The 19920-nt window shown below is 40.0% G+C and overlaps 2 long non-coding RNA genes across 2 annotated transcripts; one reads left to right on the top strand and one right to left on the bottom strand.

The window, feature by feature from the left end:
• Window positions 1-672: 672 nt before the first annotated feature.
• Window positions 673-1904, top strand: LOC135415458 (uncharacterized). The gene is made up of 2 exons (XR_010431147.1): window positions 673-776; window positions 1548-1904. It is a non-coding gene; the product is annotated as an uncharacterized LOC135415458 (long non-coding RNA).
• Window positions 1905-3573: 1669 nt separating this feature from the next.
• On the bottom strand, window positions 3574-19019 carry LOC135407807 (uncharacterized). Its single transcript, XR_010427035.1, has 3 exons — window positions 18874-19019; window positions 5712-5869; window positions 3574-3831 (listed from the first exon to the last, which is right to left on the bottom strand). It is a non-coding gene; the product is annotated as an uncharacterized LOC135407807 (long non-coding RNA).
• Window positions 19020-19920: the final 901 nt, after the last annotated feature.

Here is a 19920-nt window from a genome sequence, read left to right as displayed (position 1 = left end):
GTAAGTCCCCTCAATCCCCTCAGGAATCAATGAGGTCTGAGGTGCCCTTTTCACATAATTCCTACTAGTAAATTCTTAGTAAACCGGAAAGGACTATTTTTCCAGTGGCTTGTCCAATAGTTTGATGGTACTCAGCTCTTAGAAAAAGGAGGAAAAGACATGAGTGGGAAAAACAGAACTGCAAAGGGATTGGTTAAAAAAAAAGAAAAAAAGGTATAGCAAAGGCTGAGAGAAAGGAGAGAGTAAGATGTGTGTAAGGGGGTAGAAATAATTTAGGTACTGGGGTAGGAAAATCTTATCATATGAGAATGTTTTGGGACATCACCCACCTGGAACTGGATACAGGTGTCCTCAATTACCATTCCTTTGCCACCAGCAGGAATGGGTGTCAGATCCAGCCCATGGACATGTATCAGTAGGTCTCTAATTGTGCTGGGAGCTCAAATATGCCTTAAGATCTTTTCTGTAATCAGATGACTTTGCAATTTCTTCCACAAGATCCCTGCTACAACCGAAACTAACTGGAATTTGTCTTTGAGTTTACCAGGCTGATAAAAACTCTGGAAAATCAAAGTGTCAGCGTCTCAGGCTCACTGTGACAGAACAGTGTTGTCTATTTATAAGTGTGACATTAATGACACCCTCCCCACTGCTCTCCTCCTCCATGCCCACAAGTAATCTGGGAAGGTTAAGTCAGGAATGGCTCTGGGAAACTGCTGAGTGGAAATGAATGGAGTAAGAATCTCCACAAGGTCTATTCAGTGAGGAGGAACCAGGTAGGTGAGTCTTTGCCTCCTCCTTGCTTGCCAGAGCAACCCTTCACAGTGTGTGACTGCTCACGCCTTTAGTTACAGAAACATTTGGGTCTGCCAGCACACAAGAAGATATAAAAAAATCCCAAATATCTCCCTAATCCGCATCCTATATCCCACACTGTCTTTCTCTTTCTTTGGCTCTGCACTGTTCATTGATCTGCTTTTTTTTGACCTGGGAACAATGTCCACGTCGTCAATTCTGGCTCAGGATAAAGTTTCTCCCCACTTCAGTCTGCCAGGAAACACCCTTAGGCCACAGATTCATGTGTGGTGCAATCTTATCTCAGTAACTACCTCCTCTGGAGTGTTATCTGTCTTCCAGCAGAATGAACTATGTTTCCTGGGAGTCTGTAGATCTTCCAACAGAGTCAACTGCCTCTCAGAGTGGCTTTCTGTCTTCTAGCAGGGCGTGTGGGACAGGTTTGGTGCTGAGATGGAGTGGTGAGCACAAGGTTGAAAGGGAAGAGAGAATGCAGTGGGAAGCCACATCCCTTTGTTTTCATATTAAACACCACCCACTACTTCTTTCATTGTTTCTCTTATTTTTTTTTCCTCACCAATGTTTGTGTTCACAAAGTTTGCAGCAAAGCTGAAAAATTTTTCAAATGTAACTCACTAATTTCAGAGAAGCTGCAGCTTCTTGCCTTTCTCATTTCATCATGCCTGTGGGGAGAAGGCTGGTTTGAGAGCTCTGGTCTCACACTGAGTAATGAACTGAACTTGTAATTTCAGCTGTCAGCGGGAACCTGCTCTGACTCCCATTGATCCCTGGATCCAAAGATGCCATTGGATAACGTGCCTCCCTCTGCACCCTTTTTGTCATTTCCCATGAAGATCTCCTCCTGGGCATGTGCTGATCCTTTTTTCAGTCACAACAAGCCCTCCCCAGTTTCACTGGTTCTTCACATACAAACATCAGGGATGTGTAAATGATCTCATACCCTGATATTTTTCCCTTAATCTGCTCTTTTGCTTTTTCATGCAAGAAGTTCAGCATCTTTGGAGCCTGTCAGAATCTGTGCCTAGTGAAGAATCGGTGATGAAAACTCGATGCCATGGATCTATTTTTATTAAATACCTCCTCTAAATTCTCCTGTTATTTTAGCAAAAACCTCCATTCCAAAGCCATTAACCTGATCATCAGGAAGGCGATATTCAGGGACAAACTCTCACAAACAAGCTGTTCCTGAAATGGCTCTCCAATTTATCATCCCTGTCTCTGACTGGGAGCCTGTATTGACTGGCTATAATCTCACGAGGTAACAAAGCTACTGAAATAATGCAAGTACAGATACATGCATCCACGTATTATGTTCTCCAACCACATTTCTGTCTGTGTGACAAAATCCATGATGTAGATTGGCTTTTTACCACTTTCTACTCCCTGTAAAATTACCTCATGGGCTGTGGGCAAGTAGATGCTTCAAAAGAGTCTCCAAAAACCAGAATAAAGGGAGCAGACTAATGATTTTAGAAAGAATTGTGTGTAAGGAAAGGTCCAGAGTAGAGCAACAAGATGATAAAACCTCAGAAACAATTTGGATCTGAGGAATAATCGAGAAGATTAGGTATCTTTAACCTGGAAAATAAGTGACTGAAAGGAAAGGTGGTATAAGACTGCAGACATATGAATGGCACACAAAGGTTGTGTGAAGGATGAGGGTGCAGACCAAAGATTGCTCTGTTTCTCCAGGCCAGGGAGAAAGTGAGTCCTGTAAAAGAATACCCTTAGTTTGCCTGATCCAGGTCTGTGATACAGGCAGAACTGAAAACAAGTCATAATACCTGTGAAAGAGGTTTCATTATATAGTGACTAGTTCTTATTGATTTCATAACCAGATGGAGGAGACATTTACTGAAATGTAGATATTTCCAGTGTAGGTGGTTATATCTGAACTATGTCCTTCCAAAGATTTCTTAAAAGTTAATGGAGAGTGAGTCAACCAAGTGAAGTCTAAGACATGTTTCATCTCATCTTAAAATAGATATATGAAATAGATCAGATTAGAACTCTCAACAGGCCTGTTTTGTTCCATGGGCCGTAGAAAAGAGACCAAGATTCAAGTGTAGAAATTTGCACAGCTATTAAGAGCAGTGACATCAAACTTTCCATCGTATCTGACAGCTCTGAGTGTTGATTTCTGTGGCTTTCATGGGCTGCTGGACTTCAGCTGTCCTAGAATAGAAGAGGAGTTGTGGAGACACCAAAAGTTGAGATGTTCCCTTCACTCTGAGATGTCCACTTCAATGTGGAGATGGTGGACAGTGAGTGCTGCTACATGGCTGCTGCACCAAAAATGGAGTGTAGACTACGATGGACTGATCCAGGACTGATACTGTCCTGGCTGAGCCTGGGTAAAAGGTTGTATCCCTCCTTCTATACCACTTTCTTAACACCATCCTTCTTAATATCCTTCTCTGCAAGGATTTATTGCACCTTCAGCCCTGCCTGTGTAACTTTCCGTGGAGTCACTCTCTGACTAGTTCTGTCAAAAAGGCCCAGCTCAGAAACCCCAGTAATTAAAATTATTGAATCAGAGAATAATTTACATTGGAAAAGATCTTTAAGATCATTGAGTCCAAACATTAACCCAGCACTGCCAGGTCCATCACTAACCTGTGACCCTAAGCACCACACCCATATATTTTTTGAACACTTCCAGGGACGGTGATTCCATCACTTCCCTGGGCAACCTGTTCCAATTCTTGGCCACCCTTTCAAGAACAAAATTTTTCCTAATATCCAATCTAACTGTTTATTGAGGCTCAACTGGCTGGAGTGAAGGTGATAACCACTTATCCAGGTTCAGATGCAGCATGGCAGCATCTCTGATCTTCGAGCAACTTGTCTGTATTTTGTGTCTTTTTAATGTATGTGTGAGCACAGCTGAAAAAAATTAGTTAAAAGCAGTATCAGCACCAGAGGGAAGTGACCATCTGCTGTCTTGAGAGAGAAATCTGTCTTGAAAAAGATTATAGAAACTGCTTTTCCTTCTTCATACGTGTGCTGGACAACCTGAAAACCACAAAAAGCAAATGTTCTTGAGTACATAATCCTGGTAGGTAAGAAATGTATTGTGAAAAGTTGTATTGTGAGGGCTTGTGAGAAAGACTGAGATTTTTTACCAGGCCTTAGGCAGCAGAGAAGGGGACAATAGTTTTAAACTGAAAGAGGATAGAATTAAATTGGAGATGAAGAAGAATTTTTTAGGTTGAGAGTGATAAGGTCCTAGAACATGTTGCTCAGAGAAGTTGTAGCCACCACATCCCTGCAAGTGTTGAAGGCCAGGTTGGATGGGGCTCTGAGCAACCTGGTCTAGTGGAGGGTGTCCCTGCCCATGGCAGGGGGTGGAATGAGATGATCTGTAAGGCCCGTTCCAACCAAACCATTCTGTGATCCCATAACTCTACCCTTAAATACCTTGGCATTGGCAAAGTCTGTGATGCTGGGATTCTCCCAAAAAGACAACAAATTTGCTAAAGAGAGGGTATGTAAGATACTGAATAGTAACTGTGAAATGTCAGCAGGGTTGCTGTGTCTGGTATCAGGACAGTTGAGCTTTACAGCAGGATCCACTTCTGAGAAATGATTTCTGTTTTATTTTAGGGCTTTCCAAATAGGATTGAGTTGATTCAGTTCCTGAACAGGCCAGGACCTTAACAAATAGGAACTAATAAAATCCCAACCTTTCTGTTCCAGAGAAGGGATGCTCTATTTTTAGTGAACTTACCTGTTAATAATTTCTTATTGTTTCATAGACTCACAGAATGGTTTGGGTTGGAACGAACATTAAAGACCATCCAGTTCCACCCTCCTGCCATGGACAGGGACACCTTCCACTATCCCAGGTTGCTCAGAGCCCCATTCAACCTGGCCTTCAACACTTCCAGGGATGGGGCAGCCATAACTTCTCTGGGCAACCTGTTCCAGTGCTCCACCACCTTCACAGCAAAGAATTTCTTCCTAATATCTCATCTAAACCTGTCCTCCTTAATCTTAAAGCCACTGTTCTTATCTGCTAGTCTATGACCGGCGAAGAACAATAGATGATAAATTTCTAAATTTTAATTCATTTAATAGACATCATTATATGTTCCTTTCAGTGAACCAAGTACTCAAGTTCCTCAGTATCTGAAAGCTCTCCCACCCTGTATTGGAACATTTTACGAATGCAAATATTGCAGCATTAGGGATCAATGACGTACTGCACTGACTGTTCCCTGTAGGACATTCTAATGATGGATCCCCAGCAGGTTCTTCATTTAATTCATCCTGTTCTGAGGAGGAGGAATCATATATACTCTGAGACACTTTTAAAAATAAACTTCCAATATGCTGAAGCCTTAGTGCCTTTCCAAACTTTGAAATTAGGAAAGCTGTGTGCGAAATAGTGGCGCTCATATCTGCTCTAAAAGCCTTTTCGCACCTCAAATTAGTCAATAATTGCAAAGCGTCACATAAAATCACTACCTGCTCTTTATGACACAGCTTCAAAACAAAGCCTTCAAACCTGCCAATTTGTGTTAATGGATGACAAATGGAACCACTGGGGCAGACTTGGAGCTGGTGGAGGTTTCAGTCGTGCTCTGCTGATTTACACCTACTGAAGTTCTCTTCTCTGTACCACAGATGGGGTCCAAACTTTTCTGAACATGTCTGGTCTCTCTGCATTACTATTAACACCTTCCCACACTCCAGAGTGGGTGTCTGAACCCCAGAGAAGATCTCTGTGCTTTATTACCCCTAATAGATGGAAGTAGGTGACTATGGTATTTGCTCCTGACAGTCTCCAGAGAATATATAAAAAACAGCATCTCTGGTGTTTTGGGATATTCATTCTCAGCATGTCATAATCACAGAATTGGGGATTTGGTTTTTTCTATTCTATTTTTTACTTGTCTCTTTAGTTTTCTTTCCCATGTGCCACCTTCCTTTGATGCGGGGAGTTTTCCCATCCAGAGAAAGGAATTTAATCTCTCATCACAAGATGTGATCCAGATTGTGTTGGATTTCAGCATAAATTTTCAGCTGGGTTTGGAGTCTGCAGAGATTTCTAGAAGAAGGTGATAAGAGTAGTTTAAGACCATATGTTGCTACAAACCAGAAGAATTAGACCCAGCCCAGGACACAACTGTGCTCACAGGGTGTAGGTTTAAAATAAAACCTCAGATATAGCCCAATCTTCCATACAATTTACATATGAAGGACAAATTAACAACACAATCAACATGGTTCCAAAGAGTCTGATTTTTGTCTAGAATCACCTTTATAAATAACTCAGAGACAAGCTGCAACTACTAGTGAGCATCCCTTAGGAAGATTAGAATTTTAATTGTTGACTGTTAACCATAACTGGGCTAATGGTCACTACATGGGGAACAGTTCTCCTGAGGAAAGGGGAATACCGGAAAATTCAGGCTCATGATACCTGTATGTATTGGAATGATGTGTTCAAAAGCTGTTTCATTTACTGAGAGTTTCATCTTCCTGAAGCAAAATAATTTTTGGTCTGGAATCTGTGGAGTGCTTTGCTAAAGAAAACATTCATTGGAGTCTGGTTTCTGCTGTGTGAGGGGGACATTTCAGAATTAAGACACCATCTTAGTGTCAGTCCTCCAGGTGTCCCCTCTGGCCCAGTTCAACTCCAGCAGTTTATCCTGCTTGTGCAATATATTTTTAACTAAACAGGTGTCTAACCAAAAAAATCCCTGAAAAATAATTATGAACCACCCTGTAGATCTTAATAGACTTTGGGCCACTTTTTTTTAGCAGTGAATAAATGTGTATGCAAATTGTTATTATTAACATCCAAACTCAAATCTGGCATCTTTTAATTGAGTATTAAAAAGCCTAAAAATGTTTGTGGCTAATCCTTCTGTATTTCTTCTCTTTGATTTAGAATTTATGATTCAATCAGGCATAAAACCCTACTCATGCGTCTTGTTCTTGTTCTGCTCTTACAGAACCCTGGAATCATCCGTGTTGGAAAACCCCTCTGAGATCATGAGACCAACCATTAATGCAACACTGCCAGGTCCACCACTAAACCATGTCCCAAAGTGCCACATTTACATGCCTTTTAAATCCCTCCAGGGATGATGACTCCACCACTTCCCTGGGCAGCCTCTTCCAATACCTGACCACACTTTTGGTGGTGGAGAAATTTTTCCTAATATCCAGTCTAGACCCCCCTTGGAAGGGAGGAATTCATGTTCTTCCTCTTCTGCTTTTGCCCCCATTTAAAAAGTCTGGAAATAGTTAAGTTGCCTAGAAAATTCAGTATTATTTCACACGCTACCCTCTGTAGAGCTGAATCCATTTCTTTTTCTGTGGCTGTATCATTAACAGTAAAATATTTTGTATTTCTCTCTGTGTATATACAATATAGATATACTCCCCAGCTCTCTGTAGAGTTATAAAAGGCCTCCGCTTGCCCCTTGTGACCTTGTCACCACAAATTGCTTTTAGATTCCGTGCCATTTGAACAAACACAGCAATTCACTTTCATGTTCCTGCAACTGATAAGAAATAAAAAAAAAAAACAAACAACAAAAACCAGGAAAAATGGGAAAAAAAAAGGTGCTGGAGTATGCAGTGTATGTCCAGGCTCATTCTCACTTTGACACACATTTTCCTCACCTCTGTTTGAGGCTGAAGTTCAGGGAATTCATGCTCCTGACATGCAATGGTTTCTGTTCATTCACGCTTGGAAACATCTGTTCTGCTTTGACTCAAAGGATGAGCTGAGCTGTGCTTGAAGGAGAACAGGGATGGTTTTGCTCCTAAGTAAATTTATTTAGTTGAACTGGTAAATGAAAGGGCACTGGATTGAGCAGTTACAACACCGGACTGAAAGCAAGGCCTCTAGGGTTTCAGCTTTATGTGTAGCCACCCCCTTGGACATATTTGTAATATAATATTAGGAAATTAGGAATTAATAATATAATATTAGGAAGTATTAAGGAACAGGTTGCCCATAGAAGCTGTGGCTGCACCATCCCTGGAAGTGTTCAAGGCCAGGCTGGACAGGACTTGGAGCAATCTGGTCTAGTTGAAGGTGTCCCTGCCCATGGCAGGGGGTCAAAAACAGATGAACTTAAAGGTCTCCTCCAACCCAAACCATTCTGTGATTCTAAGGCAGAGAGGATGGACCCAGACTTCTCAGGCCTGTACTGAGAAAGAACTGGAGATAATGAACACAAGTGGTCACAGGAGAAATTTCTGCTTGATATAAAGGAAAAATTCTGCACAAAATACATAGTCAGGTGTTGGAACAGGGGCCCAGAAGGCTGGGATGCCATTTTCCTTGGAGATTTTCAAAACCAAGCTCATGAGGCCCTGAGTGATCTGATGCATGAACTTAACCAGGCTTTTGGTAGAGGGTTGGCTCAGTCATGTCCAGAAGTCAGTAAAACTGGAATTATTTTAGAATTCTGTATATTAGAAATTTATACCTTTGCTTAAAAGCACTGTCTGTTGGGCAAAGTGGACTTCTTGATCAGTCTAAAACACTGTGTTCAAAGAGATTTTACGAAGAACTCATTCTGGAATTAGACCTTCATAGCCCATGACATAAAGAGTTCTGACAGGCACATATTGCCTAATTTAGATAAAAGAAGAGATATTTGGGGCTTTACACGCAAAGTTATAAAGGTGAGTAGTTGTCATAATATCCAAACTTTTGGATACAGTTGCCAAAACTGTGTTTGCTTATAATACTGAAATACGTAGTCCATGTGAAAATGAGATATTACTTCTGCCAGAAACTTTTTGTTTGTTGGGTTTTTTGTTTTGTTTTTGCTTTTTTTTTGGGGGGGGGCGTTTGTTTGTTTGTGGTTTTTTATTTTATTTTATTTTACATTTAAAAAGCTTAGGTGAAAGTGAGGAAAGAAAAGCTTGGGATTACCCCAAAAAAAAAAGAAAAAAAAAGATGATTCCCATACTCTTACTGTTCCCAGATCTGGAAAAAACAGGGTAACTACAGAGAAAGTGGACATGGACAAGTGTTTCTAGCAGTGGAGTTGTGTCAGAGATGTGACTTCCCTTCACAGCTCTGCTCTACATTGCCTTGGATTTCTTCTTGGTTTTCCCTACATTTTTAAGACTATCTCTTCAATGGTTGAAAAACTGCAGTTTAGAAGCCCTAACATTGTCAGGGTCTGTTTGAACTGGCTTTAATTAAAGCACTAATTAGTCTGCTAGAGAGAAACAACTTAATAGCAGAAACTTAATAGCCATATGGGTGTCTGTCCAGACTTCCCTGCTCTGCATGGACACTCTAGACTGGAACTGGCTTGGGGAGCAATGCTGTCCTCCTCTGTCTAGTGCTGACAAACCATTGTTTCCTTATCTAGAAAAAAACCCTTGTTTTTCTGGCTACATTAGTTTCCATTTTCCTGTTTTTCTGGCCAAATTTTTTCTTCTAGGTTCAAAGAGATGAACATCAGGCAGTGATTTTTTCCATTTTCCTATCACAACTTAAAATATTTCTGGTCTCCTCCTGTAATTATACCTTCCTGCCTCAATCTACATTCCCATTTTTTTTTTTTAAAGTTTCTGACCTTTTAGCACTCAGAGGTTGCTTAAAAGGGTAAACTTCAACCCATATTTTTTGACTGAGAGGTACAGTGCCAGGTGCTTGAGTGATGCAGTGCCAATGCAGATGCACCCAAGAGCATCTTGTGGCTCATATCAATATTCTGTCTAATCCTATATTCTCTGTGACAGGGGCAATAGAAAATGATATTTAGGAAAAGCAAACATGTCTGGCTACTTTTTGTCATTCATTCCCCTTGAATTCTCTGAACATGATGTATTAAGGATGCTGGAGGGTCTGCCTAATGTTTTTAGTATCTATTTATGGAGCTGCTGTCCATCAATTTATTTAATTTCAGTTTGAACTTCTAATCCTGTCTGCCTCTGTTCTGTGGCAACGAACTGCAGAATTTCACTATCCATCATATAAAAAAGTACTTTGTTTTACCTAGTTTACCTTTTTTATTGAGTGTCCCCAGCTCTAACGTTGTGGGATTTGTTACATTCAGCTTATCCACCATCTTCAGGGGTTGTAATGTTGAATCATTTCCATTATCTGCCTTGTTCTTCATAAAGTGAAGGATTCCAGGCCTTATAGTTTCTCTTTTTAAGGCATCTGTCTCTGTAAGGCTTCATTCCTTTTATCATTTCATCTACCATTCTCTGTGCTTGCCTCAGCTTCACTGAGATGCTCAGATAAGAATCAGAGATTGACAGAAGAAAGAGAGGGAGGGAGTACTCCAGGGGCCAGATGGGAGATTCCCCAATACTGAAGATCATCCTGATGCAGGTTGTTCCCCTGCAGCCCACAGAGAACCATGGTGGAGGAAATATCTGATCTGCAATCCTTGGGCACCCCATGGAGGTGGATGTGCCCTGGTGGAAGCTGCAGTCCATGGAGAGCACACAAAGGAACAGGCTCCCTCTTGTTATCTCGACTAACAAGTTTCTTCATTTTTTTCCTCCCTCTGTCCTGTTGAGGAGCTCAAATGAGAGAGAAACTTGCTGGATACTTGGCAGCCAGATAAGGTTAACACTCCAAATTCATGAACAGTCTTATCCACAGAAATCAGCCTTTCCTTAGGTGTGTTTAATCTTGAAGGTGCTCCCAGAGTAGATAAAAATGTTTTGGAAATCAAGATTATTTGAATTTTCATCCATTTCTTTAATTCCAGTGCCAAACCAACACAGGATTCTATGTCCTGAGCACTTGAAGGAGCTGATGATTAATGATTTAATGAAAATACTGAGGGAAAATCAAACTTTAATGCAGCCAAGCAGTGGGTAATGAATATGTACACCATGCGAATTGAGAGAGGAACTAGCCATGATCAACCAGGAAAGGGAGAAAGATCACACTGTGCAAAAACAAGGCAAAACCCATCTTTTGTCTTCCATTTTTCTCCTATTTCTTTCTTTCCATCATCTATCCATTGCACGCCCTTTTTCTTCCAAGGCTTACCACCATCTCTTATTCCATTTTTTATTGTAGGACAGAAATGTATTTTATTACAACTTGAATTGGTTAAATAGGTCAGAGACATAAATGAAGATACAAATTCTAACACACCCACCCACCTTGCAAAAAACAGGTAATTTGCCTCTTATTCCAAAGTACTTAACACCTGAGGATTGTTCTATCTTAAATTTTGATGTTGAAGAGAGACTAAGCTGGTAGCCCTTGATACAAGCTTAATTCAGCTTAATTTAACTAAAACCTGTTAGCTTTTATTAGCATTAACCTTTGACTGTGTTAAGATAATTAATTGAAATATGAATGCATGGATAAATCTCTGTGAAAGAATGTTTAAAAAAAATGAAAAGGAGATATTTAACCTTCTCTAGTACACCAAGAAAATGTCCAGATTGTGGTGCCCCTAAGTGATCTCTGAATTTCTTAGGAGCAAGGAAATACTTAATGGCTGTTTGTGATGGCAAGTGAAAGAATGACTACTCTGTACCGGACCAGATGCCACACATCAAACTTCTCCTTTCCTGTGAAAATTTCCATGAATCCAAGTAAAGCACAGATTATCTGGCCTCTCAGTTTGAGCTACAGTTGTGTATGAAGGAAAAAGGCACCAAAATAAGTAATTATTTACTAAGACAACTGCTTGGATTAAAAGGTAGACTCTGAAATTTGTTGAAACTATTGCAAAGGACTGGGAAATTTTGCTAAGGAAGGATCTCTCCACGTGTGCCCTCTGCTTATACTCGCTTTCTAAAAGTCAGAAGCTAAGTCTGCCTGGAGATTAGATTGGGTACATCCTCAGTCTTCCTCAGAATTCCTGGTATTACTCCAACACTGGGACACTTTCTGTCCCTTGACTACCCCAGGACCATGTCAGGGATGGAAGCTCGAGCAGAGAAGAACAGACCCTCCTGACTGTCACACCCATGTGGGAATGGAATTACTCCTCAATCTTGACTCAGGTGTGGGTATGAAAAGTGCTCAGAACTGTTGAGTCCCCGACAAAGTCTGAGACAACATTTAGAGATAGTTCCCTATTAATTTAAGACTGGGGGGCCTTATATGTCACTGTAACAGCTCCATTTTAACCTGCACCCTCGATTTTTCTTCTCATGGGTTACTAAGAATATGGCGTGTGGGAGGGGGGGAACTGAAAACCTCCCTGGATTTTACCATCCACCCTTGGGGTGAACAGGCTCCTCACTTCTCTGGGGAGGATGGAGAGGTTCTATAAAGTCACATCCCTAAGTTTCTGTCTATATTTGCTCTTTAGATACCTGCCTTGCTTTTTGAAACATTTACAGAGAGTTTATGGAGTGTTATTACTAATATTTTTCTTATCTCTCTGCCTGTAATACCAGCTCCTCTTACAGCCTTGAAAACTTCACACAGTTCCAGGAAAGAAAAATGTTAACCCATAAATTTTAGAAAACACTAAAAAGTGGATGGAGCCTCATTCCTCTCTCTGCATCTCTAAACAAGCTGTGTAGCTACAGAAATAGGGGTGCTGGATCTGTTTTTCTGTACTTCCTTTCAAATTCTTTTCTTTTGGACTTGACTTGTTTCTTTCTTTCCTTTTCAATCTCATTCTTTCTTTTATTTTTTTTTTAACTCTCAGATTACATTAATTGGCCTTATAAGCCAATTTAGATTATTTGTCCCAAAATTGTTTTGTGGAATATGATGACATTTCTGTACACTCTTGGTGTGCACAGAATTTCGTTACATACTTTATACATGTAACATTACAGGCAATTTTGAATCCAAGGCCCAATTCAAACCTCTTTGTCATTTATGATCCCTTTAAAAAGCAATGTGGAGTTTGATTGAAAATGACAAGGACACAAAACTTTGATGAAAGTGCTTTCTTTTCCATTCTTTTATCCACCAGAAAGTCAGGGTTTAAATAGATTACATCTCCCAGTCTAAAGTTCTGATTTAAGCAGTGGCTTTTTTCCTGCATGTGGTGGCTACTTTTGGGTATTTTCCTTGACTATTTTTTCTCACTGTCCAAACCCCCAAGCTGGTTCTTGGCAGGAACACAAAAACCCCAGATACCTCTTCCTTAAAGGTATTCACAGATAATCAGTGATTCAAATCCAGAGCTGAATCAGAGTAAGGGAAAGGCAAGCTTAACAAAAGACAGGAGTGTCAGACAGATCAGTGCAGATCTGGTAGTCAGGGAAAATGAGAATATTATGAAAATCAGAAAAGTAGGAAATGTTCAACATGGAGCTCTCAGTGGATGGGAAATTGAGCCTGGCTATGAAGATATTACACCTGTCCTCAAGGGAAGGATTGTCTCTGGCCCATTCAAGTAATGTGTGCATGACTTCAGAGAAATGTCCTTCTCTGTGCTGAGGCTTAATTTCCTGAATGCGAAACTGAGATATTAACAATATTTCTTGTTTCTCCTGGCCATGTTTGTTCAAGTGTCTTTAATTACAACACATTCAATAACATGCAGTGCCACTGGACCGCAGCTTCTTTGGGAAGGAGCAGGGAGATTCTTCTGTGTTGCAGAGCTGGTAATAATGAGTTATTTTAGTTGAGTTAAAGACACAATAAACTTGATCTCTGCTTGGATGACTTTTTGCCAAATTCTATAGTGACAGGACAAGAGGAAACGGTTTTCAGCTGAAAGAAGGCAAGTTTAGATTGGACACAAGAAAGAAATTTATTTTTTGATGAGGTTTGGTAAGACACTGGAACAGATTGCCCAGAGATGTTGTGGAAGCCCCATCCCTGGAAGTGTTCAAGGCCAGGTTGGGCGGGGCTTGGAGCAACCTGGTCTAGTAAAAGATGTCCCTACCCGTGGCAGGGGGGTTGGACTAGATGGTCTTCATGTCCAAAAAAGAGCTTTGAGTCTGGTAAAGGCTTTAGAGAAACAGTATTACAAGGAGCAGCTGAGGGAGCTGGGGGGGCTCAGTCTGGAGAAAAGGAGGCTCAGGGGAGACCTTATTGACCTCCACAGCTGCCTGAAAGGAGGTTGTAGCCAGGTGGGGATTGATCTCTTCTCCCAGGTAACAAGTAGTGGGACAAAAGGAGATGGATTTAAGCTGTGCCAGGGGAGGTTTAGACTGGATATTAGGAAAGTTTTCTTCACTGAAAGGCACTTTAATTAATTTTAATTAAGCACTAGGACAGCCTGCCCAGTGCAGTGGTGGATCAGTATGTGTATATGTGGCACACAGGAACATGGTTCAATAGTGCACCGGACAGTGCTGGATTTCTGGTTGGACACAATGATCTTGAGGGTCTTGTCCAGCTTAAATTATTCTGTAATTCTATGATTCCATCTTTAATGGTCTCTTCTAACCTAAACCATTCTATGATTCTACAATTCCATGATTTCTTCTTGTTTGTTTTCTAGAAAATTAGAACAAAATCTGTTCTGCTTTGCTTGCTGGCCTAAATCTCAGGCTGACATTGAGGCAGGATTTCTGCTTCTGTCATTTCAGTCCTTTCTCTCTTTTTAACCTTCAGAACTTACCACCTCACAGAGCATTTCCTGAATTGTTGCAGCAATGAAAGAGGATTTGGGGGACATGGGAGTGGCCACGAACATGTGGAAGACTGTTGCTGTGACCATGTCCTGCCTCTTTCAAAGATTTTTGGTTCCTGGCAAGGAAATAGTAGGGATTTTTTCTATGTGGAAATAGCCAATGGGGACTATTACTTAACATTCCCAGAAGTCCCAAACATATACAAAATACACAAAATAGGGACACAGGAAAAATTAAAAATTAAGCAGAAAAGTCTTTGGTGATGGTGTTGTGAGACAGAAGTCTGGACAGAGGATGATAATAATATTTACTGATCCCCAAGGACTATATTTCAATGAATGCAAAGCTCCAAGAGCAAGTTACCAGTAGCAGGACCCACACCAGAGTATATATGGAAAAGCTGTTTCCAAGGGAGCAGTTTTTTAGCTGATTGAAATCTGCATAATTCCAGTGAAATCAAGACAGTGAGAGACTGAGGAGTGAGAGCACAGCCTTAACCTTCTCTAAGGAAAAAACAGAATCATTAAGGTTGGAGAAGACCTCTAAGATCATCAAGTCCAACCGTTAACCCAGCACTACAAAGCTGAAATAAACTCCTCTGGGTTCCTGCAAAAACTGCAAGTGTTTGGATGTATCACCCTGTGTTTAAACACCCTCTGGACCTGCTTTATTTTTCAAAGACAGCACATCCTGCAGGAGCAGAGAAATCAGAATTAGGTGGGGAAGCAGAGGCAGAGCTCTGTGTCTAACAGGCATCTTGGGGTCCACTTGTTGCAATTTCAGAGCATGAGAGAAAGGGAAAGGTCAGCTTAATCCTAAATCTGTGCCCCTGCCTTACAAACAGGCTTTTAGAGAAGGAGAGGAGGGTGCAAGTGCTGCTTTCTTCCCCTCCAGTAAAAAAATTTTCTGTAGATCTGAACACAGAGGATGCAGGGCCTCTGTCAGCTCTTCCTCCCTATCAGAATTGTGCTGACAACATTTCACTCTTAAAGGTATTGATTAAATCATTTAAATTTTCCCCTGGCTTAACTTTCTTTTAATATCTTGCAGCTTCTGATGCGCTTCCTAATTCCTGAGCTTCAAGGAATAGGTATTGTAGCATCAAATGTAATGTTCAAATGTCTGGAACATGGGATTTTCCATACTGGATCAGGCCATGAAGTCACACTAGTCCCCAGCCTGCCTGATGGCATGACCATTATCCCAGTGCAGAGCAGGCAGTAACCAGGCAAATAGTCTAAATGCTGAATTTTCTTCTTGCCTGAAAATAGCATGGACTTGCCTCGGGGCTCTGAAAGTGGAAAATATCCAAAATATCAAATGATATTTTCTTGGCACTGCTTTTGAAGTTTTGTTATTACAAATCCTTTTGAGTAAAAAATTTACACTTCAGAGTGCAAAATTAAAAGCTTATTATACTGAATTTTATATCTATCTATCTATCTATCATCTATCTATCTATCTATCTATATATATATATATAACTCTCATATTGATGTTTCAGTAACCTCCTATTTCTTTGAGTAATTTCTGTGTTGGCTCCTGAGCTCTAAAGTTTTTAAATTGCCATAAATAAATAGTAATATATAGTGTGTGTACGTATGTATGTTCTTACCACACAAACTCATGTTATGTTTCCCAGTTTTAAAGCCAGTATGGAGTATCCCAGATAAAATGTATCTCTTTGCAAAGAAATAACACAGGGGCTTTGCTCTTCCAGTCATGGTTTTTGAGGGATTGAAGCATTTGCTTTTACCGGCTGTGGGGCTTGAACAAAAATGCAAGAGGACACACAAGTGCTCTGTTAGAAGTTGAGATACTGATTTGATGTCTCCAATGTAAGCAGGCTTAACAAAAAAATCAATGAACTTATAAGAGATTAAGACAGTCTAGTGTTTGTCATAATCCTTCTCTTTCTTTCAAAAATTTTTATCAACAAATCAAGAAAAAAACTGTACTCCTTTTCCTGTGATAAATATTCCCAAGGAGAGCAAGTACTGGGAGGAGACAGCAGGAACTAGGTTGATGTTCTTCTGCAAATATGATCCAGGAAACTTTCTTGTCTCCGCAACCCCTCAGTGTACAAGTCATTCACGTATAATTTTGTTTGACCCAGACACAGTCCAGTTCTGAGGGTTTAAACAGTCAGCAGCTGTCAGCTCAGTGCAGGCACTGGCCACGTGCACGTTCTCAGCACCCAGGAAATCTGAAATAAAGCACCTTGGTTTGAACCTCAGTGAGAGAGAATCAAACACAGTGAGTCATGACACTCTTTACAAGGAGCAAGGAGTGTGATTTATCAGCTATCCAGGCTCAACTGACACTCAGAAACTTGTTGAGCTGTGGTTGCTTGTTTGAAGCATTATTATAATTCAAATCCAAGTGCTCCAGTGTTAAAAGGAAAAGTGGTGTGGATATGAGAAAAATCTTTTTTTTCCATCAAGCAGAGGAACAAGTTGCTCAAAGAGGTTTTGCAGTCTCCATTGAAGATTTTCACTGCTCAAAACCCTGAGAAGCCAGTTCAGATCTCATCACTGACGTGGTTTGAGCAGGACCTGTTTGCTTACAGAGAGTTTTAGTTCTTATTGTTGTTGGGTTTAATCTCAGTGATGCTCTGAGAAAGGTGCTAATAAAAATGGTATGAACCTGCAAAGTTAACTAAAGTCAGTAGGGATAAATCAACTTGCATGAATTGAAAGTCTTGCCCCTTAATTTAATTTTCATATGCAATTATGAAGTTTTCTGTATGTATATTGTGTTGCTATATTTTTAATCCTTTCTTTTTTTGAAAACAAAATTGGCCTAATGTGTTTTCATTAAAATGCAATATTCCGCTTCTCTCAATACCAGTCTTTGAAAAGCCTATTGATATTTGAAGTTACTGTCTTTCTTCTCTATTTTAATTTATTTAATTTAGAAGAATGAATAAAAAATAGCAAGTTTTAACTCTCTTTCTTGAGAAGAGAATTACAATGCACAAAACATTTATTCAGTCAAATATTGACATCAGCTAAAGCTGCAATTAAGAAGTGGCTACACCTATTTTGGAAATTTCTTCCCTGACGGATTTGACCTTTGTTGCAATTTTGTTTAAATCACATGAAATAATTCTGGACTGTTTAAAACATCAACAGCCAGAGAGGTTGGTATTAATGGTACATGATGGTGCAGCACTTAAAGTCCCTTGCTGCACAAATGGGATAGAATTGTTGAATTGCCTGTATTTTGCCAGGTTCTGCTCTAATCCCTCCTAATATGAACCAGACATTGTCCTGTTAGGTTTGAATCCAGCCCTTCTCTCCACTTCCAGAAGAGGCTTATACAATTCCTCTGTCATTAAAAATTGTCCTGATTTTGAATCCACAATTAAAACCCCAGTCCTTCATGCTCAAAAGCTGAAGAGTGGATTCCACCATTCTTCTTTTCTATACCCATGATGACTTTACAATTAAATCCTGTCCAAATTCTTCTGGTCAAAAGTATGTGGACAGTCTAAGTCTGATCAGCTGTCACCTCCTCTGCAAAGCTCTCCAACAACCTCCACTCTTCCTATCTCTCTCTCATTCATTGCATTCCTGTCCCTTTCAGGATAAGTTCTGTGATCCTATGGGACAATTTTATTCACTGCAATCCACGGGCACTAAGTACCCTGAGACTTTTGCTTTAAAAAAAATATGTGTATTCAAGCTGCAAACTGGGAACAGCTTAGATCAGTCCAGAATGATCAAGTTCCATTGCTGATGATTTTATCAGAGAAAATTGAATTTTATTTCTTATGAGTGTTATGATATGATGCACTGAAGATCTTCACACTTTTATTATTTCCTTGATCCACAAGTCCTGCAATTTTTTTTTGTTCCTACTGTTACTACTCCCACTTGCTTGGAGAACTAACATCTTTTCTCCATACTGTTTCTCCAGGCAGTGTCAAGAATGATGCCTGGATTTGTTTCTCTCCCTGAATCCTTTTCTTTTCCAAGCTCATCAAGTTTCATGCACTGAACATGAGATTTGCTCCCCTGTGCACCTCTTACAGACAGACTCTGCCCTTCTTCTGTTCCATGATCCTGAGGATAGTGTCATGTAGTATCTGGGATAATTTTTGATTATTAGAGTCTCACTTTCCAGTCTGTTCCATGTCTTTAGGAGTACGAAGGTCCTTGAACACTCTGCCTCCCCAAGATGTCCAAAAGAAAGGAACCCTTATTTTGATGAGTGGTTGTTTGACAATGTCAGATTGGTTTACTTGACAAAATCCAGCAGTGATAATGGATTGATTCATTTCCACTCTCCCATCTCCAGGCAGAGCTGGGATATATTATTACATGAAGCTCATAGGACTCCTTCAGTATGAAAATTGCAATACAAATATATTATTACCTATCTCAAAATACACCAAAATAGTCCCACACTCATCACTACAGTATATGAACACCTCTGGGATGATATAATAATGTAATAGATCTAAAAAAGGCAGTGTAATTATACCTCTGCTGCAATATTTCACACATACAGACTATTCATAATGAATACTCTTTTACTTACTTTTGAAAGGATCTGTTTTCTTCAGTGAGAGATGGTGGGATAATTTAAAGACAGGAGAGCTTTTTGATTGAGGGAAATTATTAGACCTTAAATGAGGAGCACAGTGTTTACACTTGAGCAATCAATTGGCTCCTTGCACCTTATGACAATTCCTTAACAATCAATGGAACCATAGAGTCATAGAGATGTAGAATATCCTGAGTTGGAAGGGACCCACAAGGATCATCCAAGTCCAGCTCCTTGCCTGGCATAGGACAACCTCAAGAATCCCATCATGTGCCTAAATAACCTGAATAACCAGTTCAGACTGGTTTCTGAATGAACAGAACAACTTAAGTACCTTTCTGAAGTTGGACTGTTGTGCATTTTGGATTTTCCCTTCAGCACTGCATGTAAAGTCCCCAAACCATACAAATTCCATGTGGCCTGAAGGCACAATTTTATTTTGTATATTTATTTATATATAAATATTTACACATACATGTTTTAGTCACTAATTGTAACAAAATGATGATAGTACAGCACACACACCAGTCTGGCACTGCAGTGCTGAAGGGAGCACAACAAAACTTGTGCATCTTAAGCAGCAGAAGCAAAAGAGTGTCTGAATTCCTTAATACATAAATATGTGCCTGTTGCAGCTGCTTACCTGGGAAATGTTTTATAAAATGAGGGGAAAACTCTTCAATAAAAGCTTAAATCCTTGTTCAGGAAACTATTGAATAGGGGGATTAGTTTTTGCATATATTTGAGTTTTGTTGCTTTCAGGAGGGCTGAGAAACATTCTGCAATTAAATAAATGTCATCATGGTAAAATAATGCATCTCTCTAAATTGGGAAATGTGAAACGATGGCTGCAATTGATTGGACTCCTCTCAAAGGTCAAATACTGCCAAACATTGACATTTGGTTTATTTTCTGTTGTTGTTTCTTCGATTGACTTTCCTCTTCGCAACACAACTGTTAAAAATTTCTTTGCAACATTTTAATTCACGAATTTAATTATAGTTCAAGCACCTGCAAGCAGTTACTAGAATTTCCCTTTAA

The sequence above is a fragment of the Pseudopipra pipra genome, chromosome 1, assembly GCF_036250125.1.
Source record: "Pseudopipra pipra isolate bDixPip1 chromosome 1, bDixPip1.hap1, whole genome shotgun sequence".
Lineage (NCBI taxonomy): Eukaryota > Metazoa > Chordata > Aves > Passeriformes > Pipridae > Pseudopipra > Pseudopipra pipra.
Note: the sequence above shows the minus strand (reverse complement) of the source record. Positions and strands in the feature narration are given on the sequence as shown.